General features: G+C 41.0%; 1 long non-coding RNA gene across 3 annotated transcripts in view; it reads left to right on the top strand.

Moving 5' to 3' along the window:
• Nucleotides 1–16551, top strand: part of LOC110483646 (uncharacterized) — an 87612-nt gene that overhangs the window by 28224 nt on the left and 42837 nt on the right. For all 3 annotated transcript variants that reach the window (XR_014957195.1, XR_014957197.1, XR_014957196.1), the window contains exon 3: nt 15560–15692. This is a non-coding gene — a long non-coding RNA (uncharacterized LOC110483646). The remainder of the gene's footprint in view (nt 1–15559; nt 15693–16551) is intronic.

Raw genomic sequence — 16551 nt, 5'->3', positions numbered from 1 at the left:
TCAGGGTAGTGCTGAGAATCATCAGGATGTCCATGGTTAAAGGGGTTAAGACACTTGTAATAACATTAATTCTGGCATTGCTTGCATTTTTTTAAGCATGACCTTACAAAGTTTCTCCAGTATTGTTGCTGTACCTCTAACTATAGAGATTACATTATATGAACTCCTTGGTTTCTGGAATTTGTACTCCATTCCTACCTCTCCAGAGCTTCTGTTTTTCCCTCTCAGCAGATCACACCAACCCTTAACTTGGAAGGGTCAGCCACTGGAATAATTGTATTTTCAGGGTGGGAGGTGGGGAGGGGCAGAGTGGAGCTGCTGCTGCTGAAGGGGTTGGCTGGGCAGGCTGGTGGGTGACAGGCTCACTGCTGAGGCAGAGCAGAACATTTTCCTCCTTCCTTGCTGTGAGCCTGCTCCCTCACCAGCAGCTTATTTCCAGGAAACACATTTGTAGCTGGTTGAACTAAATCGCAGCAATCTGAGGAGATGCAATAGATGTCAGGGTATCTTGGGTGTTATTTTCAGCAGAACTTTGAAATCTGAAGGTGAGTATCATATGAGATCTGTTGAGAATCTGCCTGTGCCTCAGAGCATCTCTGTCCCAGCAGATATCTGCCACATGATATCCAGAACTGAGAGTCATCTGTGCTCTGTGCCTGAGATACTTTGTGGGTACTTGCAGACAGATTTTCCCTATCACAAAGCTGATTCAATCAAAACATTACAAATTTCTAAATAGCCTCTAACAATAATAGCTATATGTAAAGCAGGACAATTATCAGATGGGTTTTCAAGACATGCTGACAGTCTTCTCACTGATACTTTTTCCTTTTCAGCCCTGAGGTCATATTTTGTCTGTATGTTTTGCTGAGTGCCTTATAAGAAGTCTATAAATACAAAGTTATAACCATGTGTTTGCATTTTCCTTGATTAAAATGCGATGTAGATGTATTTAAAATGGCATGCAAATGATATGAAGGCTCCAGGCATATTTTTTTCCAGCAAGACCCTCTGCATTGTAAAGGTTGTTAACAAAGCAAGGAATTAAAAAAAAAAAAAGAGAGAGAAAAAAAAAAAGAGAGAGGAAAAAAAAAGAGAAAAAAATTAAGTCACTACTGGTAGAAAGAGGGCAATGAAGGAGACATTTTGCAGTTAGAAAATGGATTTAGAAAGAGAAGGCAAGACATGTTGGTACAGAATTCACTCATTCCTGGTGACTATCAGAAAGAATTAATTATATCCTTGGGTCTTTTCCTAAGGCTTGCTTCAGAAGCCTATGCTATAATGTACACTATATTTTCTACTGGTTAGAGTTTATGTATTAAGGTGGAATTAGCTGAAATATCTTTCTGAAAATCAGACTTAGTATTGAAGGAATTTATGGTTCCAATTCTTTCTTGTCTGGAGTCTGACATATCACAATTTGGTGGTACATGAAATTGTGATAGGAACCTTTATGATACAATTTTTACTCGGTGTTATAAAATAAGAGAAAAAAAAAAGTGCCTTAAAAATGTGATACACTATTCACAGGCCTGTTTTCACAAGATGTTTAGCATTTCCAAGCTCTGCACCTTCTGCTTTATTGATGTCATACTTGGAGTTTTTTTTGAAACTGTGTTTTCTTGTTTTCTGTTCTCTGTGTGTGCACGCACGTATAAGGATGTGTGCATGCATAAGTATGTCAGTGTGAACAACATGAAATTACTCTTCTTGAAACTCTAAACAATGGAAAACCAGATATTGCTGAATTACAGCCTTTAGACAATTCCTTACTGGATTTATATCTCCATATAAAAACATGGTAGGATGAGGTTCTTGGGTTCATTGTGCATGCTCTACACCTGCTTGTTTAGTTTAACTGCCTTTAGAGCTGCCTTTGGTCACTGACTTGGCATAAATAAGGCATCAGGATCATATTAGTCAGCCTGTTTTGCAATAGTTTGCTGGAGGGAGGAATTGAGACTGTGAATGAAATTGTCTAAAGGCACTTCCTTGTTAACAAAGAAGTCAAAACTTGCTTTAGCCTTCCTAGCTGGCATAGAAAATTCACAGCCACCCAATACCTGCTAAAGGAGTGTAAGTCTAAGTCAATTGGGGATAAGACAGCTGAAGGTCAGAATCAAATACTTCATCAGGCAGTTTTATTTAAGCAAGAACAGAACTGTGATCCTGATTTTAACTTTTGCATATTTATTTATCTCACCACAAATCTAAATATCTGTCATTGCAGCAGACTCTGAGTTTAGAAAATAAACACCTTTCCTTGGGCTGGAAGATTTTAAAAAGGAAGATGTGACCTTTGAGATATCCTTTTTTTTTGTCCACAACAAAAGTCTCAGCAGTTCTGGGTTGCAACAGGGTAGGTCAGATGCAATATGCTGCAGAGCAGATCAAATTCTGTGGCAACTGGATGCACAAGTTAAGAGCTGACTTGGCAGGTGCTGTTCCCAAGGCAGTTAATTGTTTCCAGCAGCTTTTCTTTTCTTTGCTCTTTTTTAAGAGCAGTTTTCCTGGGTGACAGAGAAGCCAATGCAAATATCCATAATGAGTATTGCTTTAAGTTTCATTCAGAGCACAGGGCTTCCCTAACATGTATGTGAAAACTCCAGACATTTCCCACAGCTCAGACTGAACTGGAATAAGAGCTGGCTTTAGACAAGAATAAATAAACCCCCATGAGAGAAAGCCAGGTTATGTGACAGGTACCTTCTCAGGTCAGCCACCACTAAAATGAGAGAGATTAGGAGAAATTCCCTTTATGATTTAGTGTGGTATTCTATTTTCTCCCCAGAACACTATCTTGATTAAATTAACTGGGGAAAGACTACCAAGGTCTCTTAAGATGTATAAAATAAGGTACGCCAATAAAGTCAAAAGGTATGTTAGTAAAGTTCAACATGTTTGTACTAATAAAAGCAGTGATTCAAGAAACTCACACTTCTGTAGCATTTGAATGAGAGAATTTGTTCACTAGGTGTGAGTGAGTCACATTGCATGCATGTCCAGACATTTCAGGGTTTTATGTGTTTGAGGTTAATGTTGTCAGAGTGCTACTGAGCTCATAAGGAATATAGAGGGGAAAAAAATTCCTTACCAAGCCTTGTATGTTTTTGAGAGGAAAGGAAATATGTAAAGGAATTCATCAGATATGACCAGTATATTTAAATTGCTTGCAGTGATAACAGAATGAGATATTAATAACAGATAAAGGAGTTCTTAGTTACATACTTAAAAGCTTATTTAAAGAGCCCAGATTAGATCATAGATCAACACAGCCTCTCTGGAAAAAGCACTCGTCTTACACATCGGGCTGCACACGGCAGCACTTAACTGAGACTTTGGTGAGATAAAGATGTTTGGCTTTTAAGTCAACCTTGAGATGACTTTCCCTTTAAAAAAAAACCCAAACCACTTTGATTATGTATTTGGTTTGCATGCTAAATAAGCTGCTCAGCTAAAAATATACCCCCGCAAGGAGCTTATGTCATCTCCCCCCAAATGTGTGACAGAGAGTGAAAGACAGGCAAGGCAGAAGAGGCAATATAAGAACCCAAGTTTTAATTTTTGTCAGGAGGAATTGGTAAATTTATATTAAATTATCTAATGCCTAGAAAACAAAAGCTTCAGCTTTTAGATGGCAAATCTATGACAGCTAGAGGCCAGATCTACAGGTAACATGATCATGTGCATTTGGGGAACTTTGTTCATTCTGTGCTGTTTCACACCACTTTCAGTGCTCTTGTGTAAACCTCATGACCTTTCTGTTCATTTTAAAAACCACAGCACAGTCAGGTACAAAACCTATGGCACCTGAGATTGACTTCTTCACCCCATTTTCACTGAGCACCTTCAAAACCAGGTGCAGGCCTGGTTGCTGTGGGCTGGATTTTCAGAGATCCATGTGCCCTGGGGCTGCTGCTGCCCCTGTGCCCGCAGCTGGCACACGAGGAAGAGTGGCAGGTCCAATAGATGTGCACTCCTTCCTGCCCTGCTTGAAAAGGACATGCCCCCTAGATAAATTCAGGCACTGACACAGCTGACACCTTTCTCAAAAATTAATAGGAGGCAAAGCTCTGAAATGCCAGATTCCCAGTAAATTCTCTCAGCTTTTCATTAGTTCTCTGGTTGTAGATATTTACCCCAGGAGACCTTTAAGGGCCTTTTTATTGTTCTAAGGAACTTGTTGGAGTCATTTAAATAGATAGGAACACTGTGTTCTCTGGATGGGAGGTGAAGGAACCATGATAGGGCTATTATTTCACTCGAAGGTGGAGGTTGAAAAATAGGGAGTGTTTAAATTTAGAACTCTCCACCACTGAACAGCACTGCCCAAGGGCTGTGGAGAACAAGGCAGTTTTCAAAAACCTATTCTTTTTTTTTTTTTCCCTTTTGTAATCTCCTCAACTAAACATGGGTCGGAAATGGAAAAGGAAACCTCAACAATGCAGTCCAACCCCTGGGGAAGCAAGACTGATTAATGGACAATTTTATGGCTCATTTGTAAAAAGGGAAACTAGCAGAGTACTCTGTTTACTTTGTCCATACGATTCATATCAGTGTTTACAGAAAAAAACAGAAGATGTTTGGATATCTTGAATACCTTGGGAAAACAAGCAAATAGCTTATGGACATCCGCAATGAAGAGTACAAACTACTGGATTTATTACAAACACTGCATGCACTAGAATGGTCAGACTCCTGTAGATTTTTCCTTTAGCCTTGTATTCTTCCTGTCAATTTATTTCTGAAGATTAGTTTGGAGTTTAGGGATGAGTTTCCCTCTAAAAGAGGCAGACCTACAGCCAGCCAGACCTACAGACCTACTGTCTGGGGGGGCTTAATGACACTTTAGAGTCTCTGTATCTCTTAATATGTTTGAGCTACCATGGTTTGATTTGCTGCACTGCTGACTAAGTCTGGAATTAGAGCAGCAGCAAAAGGCAATTATGCATTTCTGAACCACAGTGAGTTTGTTTAAGAGGCTCTGAGTTATTTATTCTGAAGTTTTGATTCAGAATTACCTATTTTACATGCCCTCTGCCTCCCCTCTCAAAAAAGAAGGAAAAAAAAGAAAGAAGAAAACAAGTGGAAAGAGCTAGATTAGCCTCTGCCAAATTGTACACAGAGCGACTGTCTGGCACTGAACTGACAGGACTGGGACCATTGGATTGTTTTAAAATGTGTTATGGCTATCATGAGATATCAACTGACTGGGAATCACACACTGAGAAGAGTAAAAGGTGAAAGAGAAAAATCAGAAACAAAGAAGAGATACTAGGAGGGGTGAGCTGGGAGATTACTGGTAGAGGTGAAGTATCAAATGCATCTTAGATTTTGCAAAAATATCAAGCAAATTATGTAAACCACAGAGGAGAATAGTCTCTTTAAAGTACACAGAGATCTGCAGGTGAATGTGCACAAACATCCATTACACACATGTGGTGAGGCTCAAGGCAGTGCAAGTGCACTAGAGTGAAAAGCTGTATTGAAAACTTTGGTGTTTAACAGCACCACTTCGTGCATCATGGACATTAATGTTAATTTAATGTTACACTTGTCAGCCATGAGATTTGCTTCCCTTTTGGTACATGTATCTGAGATACATTTACTTTGATGAACAGTTGCAGAGTGCCTCAAGGTAAAGGTGAAACCTGCACTAAATACATGCTTAGTAAATGTACACAGAAAGTTGTGTCTTTATGGATAACTTTATTTTTGATAGATTCTAATGGTGGTTGGCATGTTTCATTGAATTGTTGAGGTTGGAGGAGACCTCCAGGGACTCTAGTTCAACTCCTTAAAGTAAGATCAGCTGCAGCATTACCCACATGTGATCATAGTTTTGGTTATCTCCAAGAAAGGAGACTTCATGATGTCTCTGGGCAGCCTATTCAGTGTTTGCCCCTCACCCAAAAAAGTGTTATCTTATGTTTGAATGGAATTTTCTTCTGTTGAGTTTGGGCCCATTGCCTTCTGTCCTGCCACCTCTTACTGGCTATTACTAAAGAGAACCTGGATCTATCTTCTTAATCCTTCCCATCAGGTATTTATTTTTATTTGTGCTCCCTGCCCAAACCCCCCCACTACACTCCCCGCAACCTTTGTCTTTTCCAGATTAAACCACCACAATCTTCTCAGGCTCTCCTTATCAGTCAGATGCTGCAAGGCCTTATCATCTCTGTGGCCTTCTGCTGGATCTGCTCCTGTGTCTCCCCATCTCCTGTCCTGGGGAGCTCAGCACCAAGCCCCAGGTATGTTCTCCACTGCTCAGGAGGCTGTTGCCTTCTTTGCTGTAGAGGTGCACTGCTGACTTGTGGTCACCTTGATGTCCAGTAGGAGCCCCAGGGCTTTTTTGAAAAACCTGCTTTTCAGGCAGCTGATCCCCAGATTATTCTGGGGACATTATTGCTCCCCAGGGGCAGGACTTTTCCCTCTCCACTTCTTAGCTTCATGAGGCTCCTGTTGGCCCTTTTTTTCTCTCTCCAGCCTGTCCTCGTGCTTCTCTGTGGCAGCAGAGCTGGTGTTCAGGCATCATGTGCACACTGGAGAAGTTGCCCTGTGTCCCACCACAGGTCAATGATGGAGATGTTAAACAGTGTGGGCCCAGCTCTGCCCTCAGCCATGCAAACACCACCAGTGAATGGCCTCTGGGTGGACTTTGTGTCACTGGTCACAGCTCTGAGCCAGGCAGAGCAGCTCATTTCCAGCCCACCTCTCTGTCCCTTTCTCTAGTCCATATTTCATGGGTTATTTGTGGAGATATTATGGGACTCTATGTCAAAAGCTTTGCATAAGCCAAGGCAAGCAATACCCACAGTTCTCCCTTCCTTCTCTACTCTAGCCATGTGATAATAGAATGCTGTCAGGCTGGTCAGGAATTATTTCCTTTTTATCAATCCATCTGGTGTCATTAGGGGCTATAGCTGCATTTTGGAAAGCAAATCGGGGAAACAAAGGAGGCGAGATTAAATCAGGAAGCTTTACATGGAATGTTAAATTTTGTCATATTGTATTCTCTACCCTAAGTCCAAAATTGCAGTGTCATACACAGAATCTCCTATGACAACATCCTACCCTAAGAGGGTCTGAGGTATGTGTTATCTCTGATTTCATAACCAACACAACTGAGAGCTCATACCTGACTGTGTCTTCCATATTGTGCTTTATTTCAGAGTGAACACCATTGAACACCATAACTGAGCTGCCCTAAGTGCCTGTCTCTCTATCCCTTTCATGACCTATGGTGTCCCTTCACCCTTCAGTGTAGGGGCTGCCTTACCAATGAATACCTGCAGTATTTGCTTTCTTGTGAGACCACCTTATCTCACCAGACCTCTTCACTTTTCATTTAGCCTACTTTTGTATATGTTTGTACTGTGAATTCCTTAGTCTCTTGGCAGACAATTTAATTAGTTAATTGAGCTTTGTTACTCTTTCATGCAACAATCACAGTTGCCTTTGAGGGATTGTCCTTGCCTGTTGTACAGTCTTGTACATTGTGGAGATTTTGGCACTGATAGTATGCTTTTGGCCAGACTGGATGTGTGTTATTTACTCCTATTTCTTCAGAGGCAATTATTCTAAGGTTGACTGTAGCATCAAGCAAATATCCAAACCTACAAATGCTTCTGATCAGCTTTTAGCTGTCTGACAATGCTGGGCTTAGTGGCATGTGTGTGTTATTGGGAACAAGCCATTGAGCTCTGGAGGGGATTCAGAGCCAAAAGTCAGCAGCCTAAATGGATTGGCCAGAGAACAGGAACTGAGCATTTCTCCATTCAGCACTGTGTGTTGTGAGTGCTTGTGAAAAGCTGGCCCTCCGTATTTCCATGGGCATTTTAATGCCTTGGGGTGCCATTTCTCAGAAGAAAAGAACAGGAAATCTGTGCTTCTCATCATCTTTCAGTTGCTAGATATTGGAAGTGTCTTGAGGACAAGATCTCCTGTTGTTTCTTCCTCATAAGGGACTTTTTGAAGGAAACACTGTCTTGGAAAAACACGGACCCATGCACCACCTCAGCTTTTGAAATAATTCACGTTAAGAGGGTTTCTTGTGGGATACAGTATGCAAGGCTTGTTGAGCAAGATCCCTTCTGGGTGGCCTTTGTCCATCTCCCAGTGTTTTCATCACACATCTTTTACTGCAAAGAATAATTAAAGGCTTCACCTCAGAGGTTCCTGAAGAGTGAGGGAGGTATTGCCTGAACGATGATGTGCCCAACACTTTTGTTCATATCACTTTCCTGATAAGCTCAAGCTGTTAAACTCCAGCTAACCAATCAGGAGAAGAATTTACTACCTCTGTGTCATTTTAAGTGGGCTGTCTGGCTGGAGCAGGATGTATTCAAATGAAAGTTAACAAAGTATGTTTTCTTTTGAGGATTTGTCTGCTATAAAGAGCTTGAAGGAAACTTTTGAATGGGCATTCTCATCCCGTTACAGCTGAAATATCCATTGTACCTCCCACAGTTTCAATAACTGCAGTTATTTTCATTTCCAGCACATTTAGAAACAAACGATGTTGAATCTACTTTATTTGATGGGAGAGGTTCATAAAGAAATGGCAAAGGGCTTGCATTTTTAAAATATTTGGCCTTCAGATATCCTCCTCTTTCCAGATCCTTTAAGCCATGCTCAGGTGACCCTTACAGGCTGAGCAGCAAAACCCTGCTGGGAGAGAGGGGCCCAGAGCTGCCGCAGCCTCCCTTGTGGTCCCTGCCAATCAATGTCTGCTCTTATTCCACAAAGAGCCTGGACTGTCTTGGCAGGGAAAGCTTCATGGGATCAGGTATAATCCCCTGAGGAAAACAATTGTATACAATAAGAACTTGAAAGCATGAAAGGAAAAGATTTTCAACTCCTCTAAGCAGAGCTTTATTGATAAAAACTGCATCTGCCACTTTTCTCTAGTTAGTTTTCTATTATGTGAAAAACTGTGGAAAGCAAGGTTCATGCCATTCATAAATGAGCTTATCCTGTAATTGAAAAATAAAATAAATTTATTTGGCTGCAGACCGGATGTAAGCTTGATGGCTGAGTGCAAGGTATTTGTTTTCTTGTGCTGACTTCTCATATTTTCTCCTCCCCTTACTCCAATCCATCTGCAGAAATGTTTTCTTTTCTTGTTACCTCAAAGTCTGAATGTTGTAGATTCTGGGTGAAAGACTTAATTCAAATCCTTTTCTCCCATTATTCTGTAGAAATTGAAGACTTACTGGTTCAGAGAATGTAGGTTCTTCTTGTCTTTCCTCTTTTTTTCCTTTCAGGATGATCATGTTTTAGAATTTTAAAACTCAGTGTTAGCTAATGGTGCCATGATATAGTGCAATACCTATTTACCTTTTGTGTGACTGCAGCAGCTTGTTTCCTCTGATAGGGAGTGTAGAAACCAAGCAAGCTACAAGTTTATGGGTTTTTTTTCCTTTTGTTGATGAGAGAGCCCTTGAGGATATTCTTAAATGTTAGTTTACAGGCTAGCCAAACCCTGCAGGTAAATGTTACCTGTAAAAAAGGAACACTGAACTTGTACTATATGCACTTGAAATATCTTTCTGTGTGACTGGGGTGCCAGTAGGAATTTCCCAGACTGCAGATGAGAAAAAAAGGCACTAAACTGATCCTTTGTTTGCTCTGACTGCCTTGGAACTAACTTTATAGACTTTAATTTTTTTTCCTTCAAATCTCTTAGCTGACTGTGCACAAGCAGGAGGAAGGCAGCAGCCTGGGCTGCTGTCCATGATTTGGGTGGTGGGCAGAGCCAGGCTGTTGCTCTTCCCCCCATCCAGGGTAAGAATTGTACCTGCTTGTACCCTGCTTGTCCTTGTACACTGCTTAGAGTTTTTGGGCAGCATCAAACTTGGAGGACCTTAATGTTAGGTCATGTGTCTGCCTGGCCTTTATTCAAGCCATATTTTTTAGCTCCATGTGTAGATTCTCCTGGTTAAATTATAGGGCTTTTCAAATCTTCCCAGAAGGTAGAAAATGAAGCTGCATTTTGTCTCGCTCTAGCTACCAAAACTTAAACTTAACATTCTACATTCTTGTAGTCTTAAAATCCTACCTGCTTCCAGGGAGTCTATATGGGTCTGAAGTGCAATTAAGCCATTCTATTTAATCTCGGCTGTGAAGAGAGGTTCAGAAAGAATGATGCTTTTGACATCTGTCACTTGCACAATCACCTTCCAGTGCCAGCAGAAGAAATCCATTACCCTTTCTGATTAGAGAGTGATTTTAACTAGCACAGTTATAGGGTGATACCAGCTGCAGTGACAGATATATATCCTGGAATGCTTTCCCAATCCTGCTGTGTTTATAAAAGGGATACAATCAAGACAAGGTTATTTTTTTTATCATCACATTTCTGCGAGATAAAAAAAATCCTATTCTTCCCACAAGTAATATTTTGATATGCACATTTAAATTATATTGAAATTACACCTATTAACTGCTAAAACTAATAGATACACATTAGTATTACAGAAAGAAAATACTACAGCAGGCAAGAACTGAAATAGAGCTGGGGAATTCAACATCATCAGTGTATGATTTGTAATGTTGGGGTTTTTTTGTTGATGGTTATTTGTGATAAAAAATTTCCCAGTTTTTAAAAGAAACAACACTGAACAGGATTATATCCTGTCATGTTGGTAACACCTCTCCAAAATCGGAGACATATGAAACTTACATTTAAATTATCTATTTAATCTGAATAGTATTATTTAATTTAAATAAAGTAATAAGCTAAACTAGTAAATAAAGTAATATTTAATTTAAATAAATTAGTAAACCCACATTATATTAACTATGAACAGGTTCTGTAAACTGGAGGGCTCTAAAAACCCATGAGCTTCAATAAGCCATGGTCAAGTAAGTATGACTTTGTGATGAGTCAAACCAAAGCTTCAAATCCAGAGATTCCTAACCACTGGAACATTTAAAATAGGAGTCTAGCTATGGATATGTGGCTTGGTTCTGTGTTTCAAATAAAGGAGAAACCCCTTTCCATGGAGGAAAAAAAAAAGTAGAAGTTACAGAAAAAAAAAATAGATTAGAGGCCATCCAAGAGCTGTTCAAGTGTGAGCATCCTCCACCACAAGGACATTTGCAGGCCAGTGTGCCTACCTGAGGACCTAACATCCCTCTCATGTGCACAGGTGTGTATCTGACTCATGCTTAAGGTGGATGCAGTGATGTCCCCTAGCTGGGCTGTTTTCTTTCTCTTACACACCTGTACATTCAGACTTTGCTGAATGATAAAGAAAGGTGTTTGGATTGTTGCTAAAGAAGGTAAAAAGGAAGAGACTTTCGTCACTGTGGTGTGAAAATTCAACATTGGTATGTGGGTATGGTGATCTAGGAAAATGTTGTCTTAAGGATGACATCTGATCAAAAACTGCACCAGGGTTTTTGCTTTTTAACTCCCAAAACAATACCTGAAAAGTCTGATGGAATACAGAGTAATTTATGCTGTTTTGCAGCTGAATATTTCCTGAAGACTTTCTAGAGCACTCAAATTGCACATGCACAAAGTCAGCTGATCTTTCATGAAAATACTATGATAATGTTTGATTAGCTTTACATCTTTCAAGTATTATAAGAGTGCATAATTGCTTGTTTTCCTTGAGTGTCAGCAGCAGTCTTTTTAAGAGGGAAATGTAATAGAAAATTTGTCAGGAAAGCTTTTAAACTTAGTGGACAAGGAGGCCAAACTCACCTTTTAGCATAGGAGTATGCTGTTGATATATTTCCTGGCTCTTCTTAGCCTAAACTACAGCTAAGAGCAGATCCTTGAGTGGTCTGCCACAAATATAATGAAGCTTAGAAACTTAAGAATTGGTCTCAGGAGGAAAGGGCTGTACAGCACAGCTTGTTCGTCCTTGAATTCTGCTAAAAACTGGCTAAAAGTGGGATTTGAAAGGTTCCTTGTTAAATAGTGGAAATGTTGTTTTGTAACTGATGATTTTTCCTGCCTTACCTCTACTCTGAAATGTGTTGAAGTCTACAGAAGGATTCCTGTCATCTCAAATGAGTTTGGGATTGTGCCATATCAGCAAGGTGTGGGAAACAAAGGCAGTCTGTGCCTGGTAGTCAGGAATGAGGAAGAGACACCTGTAATGTGGGTCTTGTTCTGTCATAGTTTTCATATCCTTTTCATACACTCATTCTTTATTTTCATGCAATTCGTTGCATATCACTAAAGGCAGCTGCAGTTGTGCAAAGAGTGGCAGGAAAAATGAGAGGAACTAGTCCCTCGAAGCAGTAAATGTGGATTAGGGCAGAGCAGAACCAAAGGAGGCTGGAAGCATTGTTTATGCTACAAAGGCCATTTGCTGGTGCACTTTGTCAGTGGCAGGGTGCCCAGTCCTGGCTGGCCGTGGCCCCAGCCGAAGCAGCGCTGCCCAGGAGGTGGATGGCTCCTGCTGCACTGAGGCAGGGCTATCTGCTGCCCACAGCCAGCATGGACCTGGCACAAACCCCCAGCGACCACGCTCACAGGTAGCTGCAACATTCCCCAAACCCCTTTTTTCTGACCCAGCTGCTGAGTTCTGAGCCTGCCCCTATGCTCCTTTTAAAGAGACTGGCTGTGTTCAACAAGGTGAATCTCACTGTTCCCTTCGCCCTCCTGGTTTGTACGTGCTCTGTGTGAAACCCATGTGAGCGTTTCCTGTTCGCTTGGTACAACCTGGGCTGTGAGCGCTGCCTGGCCAATTAATTTTTTGTGGTACCCAGGGAGCAACAAAGCCTGAGAAACAGTGTTTTTCTTTCTTCAATTACATTCATTGTGGTAGCAAGGACAAGGTAGGAATCACTAAAAGAATTTGATCCAAAGATGTTTTGGCAGAATGCTCCTGTGATGAACTGCACTGTGTTTACTACCGATGTGGGATGATGTGGGGCTGCAAAGAGCTGCAAATAAATGAGGAGTTGGAGCAAACAGGTGAGTCCGGCTTCCTTTATGTGCCATAAGGACAAAGAGGGGCAGTTTCACACTGAGCATCCATCGTGGAGAATCGGCCTCCCAGAACTGCTGTCATTAGAAAGCATTGTTGAATGAAGGATCGTTTAAAACAGCTGGACAAGGCAGGAGGCAGGCTACTCCAGACAGTAAGCAGGTGCAAAGGACAGCAGGAGGGCAACAGAATTTGTTAGAAAGCCTGCCATTAACGGTATTTTTTACTAGTAATTTTATTAGAGTAAAGGCTTTTTTTTTATTATTGTTTTTTCATTAGAAATAATAGTGCTTGTGTGTGAGGAATTTTTATATATTGTACCCCAGGACTAGATTTGCTCACAGGTCTAAGAGAGCATATTGTGCAGTACCTTATATATTTGGGGCTTTCAATTGCATTTTGTTTCCATCTCAGTGAAGTGTTTCTTATTTGGAAAAGTTGGCTAATCTTTGTCATTTACCTACACAGTAAGTGGTTTGACTTTTCTAGATCTAAGACTGGACTTTAGAAGGGAAAGAAGTGTTTCGTGTGCCTTTTTTTTGTTTGTTTGTTTGCTGGTTAGTTCTAGGGGTTTGAGTTTTGTTGTTTTGGATTGGTGGGTTTGTCTGGCTTTGCTGTATTTTTTTGTTGTTGTTTTTGTTTGGTTTTTTGTGTTCAAATGCAGCTTCAGGTGTCATCTTGGCAGAATAAAAGCTGCTAAGTAAAGGAAAAAAAATTGTGCTGAAGCCCTGTAGAGAATTCCTGCAGGATTAAAATAGTCATAAGAATCTCCTTCCCCTCTTACATCCATGCATTTGGCCTCACAAACACACCTCTTTACCAGCACTGACCAGTTTTTGAACAAATCTCCTTTGCTGAAATTTTGCAAATGACTGCTGCACTCTGAAATGGCTGCTCCAAATGCAGGTGTCAACCATGCAGGACTTAATCACCAGATGGGTGGTTAAATGCCCTGCCTTTGCTGCAGCCTGCAAGCTGTTTTACATTGCATGAGAGAAGTCAAAAAGACAATTAATATGCTGACCAAGACAAAATAGTTCTTTGCACCTATAGTCAATCCCAGTGTGGACTCTCTTACGAGAAAATTATTAATAATAAATATGTTGTAGGTCTCATGTCATCTCTCTAGGAGATACTTAATCCTACAAGTTGGATCAAGAATCTAATTTGCTTTTAATCAGATGGGATATAGCTTTGTGTATGAGGAAGCACTGCTTAATTTTTTGCATTCTGGTGGGGAGGTTGGGAGTCCAAAAGCCATTGTGATTTGAGGACTCATTCAACGCTGGCAGAAATGAATAAATTCAGTATTCCAGGGATTTAGCATGACTCCTGTGGTTTCTTTTGCCTGTCCTTTTAGAAAGTGTTTCACTGAGATGCTCAGAAACAATCCTGGCAGGGTGAGCAGTGTGAGAGGGAGCATTTCTGCATCCCAGGGCAGCCGCTGTCCCAAGGGCTGCGCTGTTCGTGCTGCACTGGCAGCTCTGCAGTCCTGCAGCTGCAGGTGTGCAGGGCCCTGCACGTGCAGGGTGTGGGCAGGGCCATCTCAGACACCTCTGTGCATTCCCAAAACCTCCTCTGTGCTGACCCAGCTGGAGCTCAGCTGCCGTGCAGGGCTGGGTCTGTGCTCACAGGAGCCCTGCGGACACCGAGGGGAGATATGACTTCCAGAGGGACAGAGGGCTCCAGGTGTGTGAGATACCTGCTGCTGGCCAGCCTCAGCTAAGGTTCTGCTCCGTGTTTCAGTGTGCACCTTGGCAAAGTGAGATTAGTCTCTGGGTATGCTCTTACCTCCAGAGATTAAGATGTGATTTTACATTAAACGCTGAAAAGCAAACTGGGATCAATTCTGAACTGCCAGAGCTCACCTCTGGGTCAGGGGTGGCTCCGTGTGGTGGAAAAGTCTCTCCTCCAACCCGTGCTTCCAAAGAAAGGCTCAGCAGTCTCTTGTTGCATGGTCTCATGGTTGTTTATTGCAAGTTATCTAAAAGATTTTCTTCTCAGGCTACTGCAGTTTGCTCAGCAGCTCAGGCAGAGGCACACACACACCCTGACACCCTCTCTGCTGTCTTCTTCTTCCCTCCCAGCCCTGGGCTGCTGCTATCTTTTATATGGTACGTTACGTGTTACCTGGTTACAGTTTTTCCCCAATGCCTATTACCTATATTAAATGGTGCTTTTCTACTCTAAACCAATCTGTGAGTGCCAACATCACCAAGAACATGGAGGTAAGGAAGGAGAAAGAGGGAGGACAGGGCAGGTCCAAATCCCTCCATCTTAAAACCTCTGACCCCCATATATAAAACTAAAACCCCCCTGTACAGTACTCAAAAATTCTTCCCTTTACTTTGTGACTACTTCTACTCTTATATCTAACCTTTTGTGACTTCTTGTTCTTCCTATAAGGTTGGTAAATCGTCCCATGGTTCAAATCCAAAATCACAGCTGTTTCCAGCTGCCTGCCAGGGTCTCAAGTGCTTCTGACCTGGATCCAGAACATCCAAAAATGTCTGAGGGACATTTTGAGTTCCGACACTGAACCTTGACATCTTGGTGTAAAGTAAGTTGAGACTGAGCAATATAACTTTTTTTTCTTTTTTTTCTAGGATCAGTAGGAGAACAGGATTTGGCCCATTAGACTTCATTTGCAATGTGGGGAGGTTGTGAAAATTCTACTTTTAAAAAGATAGCTGCAATCTGTCATTTAATTTCAAGAGTCCCTGTAGCACTGAGATTCAGGTAAGAGCCAATTAATGATAATGTTATTAATGAACTTTTCTGAATGCATATTTCATTTAGCTATAACAAGACAGTTATCTCTGATACACTGAATATCAAATCAGCTATCAAAATGGAAGAGAGATTAATGAGTCAGATAAATAACTAAATATACAATACTTTAAGCTTAATATGAGAGTTTAAAAGTCAAGACTAACTGGTCATTCTGGGCAGATAATGTTTAAATAAATGCTACCTTCAGAATTAGTAGTCCAGGGTTTTTTATATCAATTGTAGTTTAAATTAGTGAAAGAATCATATTGGGTGATTCCTGTGGGGAACATGCCCAGGTGTAGACTGGAGGAAAATGCTGCCTTTACTTCCTTTGTTATGAGTAAATGCTGAGCAGGCTTGCAAGATAGAGGTTTTTGTCAAGATACATGTGCTGTATCAAAAATCTTCCAGCAATATAACAGAAATTACACTGAATACATAAAGAATAGGCTGTATGTTTTATTATTTCACTCATAGCCCAATTTGGTAGAAGTGGATCATCCCTTCCCTGTGAAATTATTTTTAATGAGCTTAATATAATTCCTTCTCTACATACAGCCATTTGTTCATAACCCTGGCCAGTGAATAAGAGAAAATTATGTATTCTTTGAATCATACCAGGCATGGCTATTTTCTAGCTTCTCAAGGGCATATTTATATTAATCCTAACAGCAGCCAGGCAAAGAGCCTGAGTGACAAAGCAGGCTTAAAGTGTCCTTTGTGTGTTAGGACTGCTCACCCGTGGAAGCTGGGTCTGGCCATGGCAACGCTCAGGAAAGACTGGACACTACAGCAAAAGTTGTGTAAGCAAGAAGGCAGAATCATT

The sequence above is a fragment of the Lonchura striata genome, chromosome 9, assembly GCF_050655825.1.
Source record: "Lonchura striata isolate lonStrDom1 chromosome 9, ASM5065582v1, whole genome shotgun sequence".
NCBI lineage: Eukaryota > Metazoa > Chordata > Aves > Passeriformes > Estrildidae > Lonchura > Lonchura striata.
The sequence above is the reverse complement of the archived record's forward strand: the minus strand, read 5'-3'. Positions and strand labels throughout refer to the sequence as shown.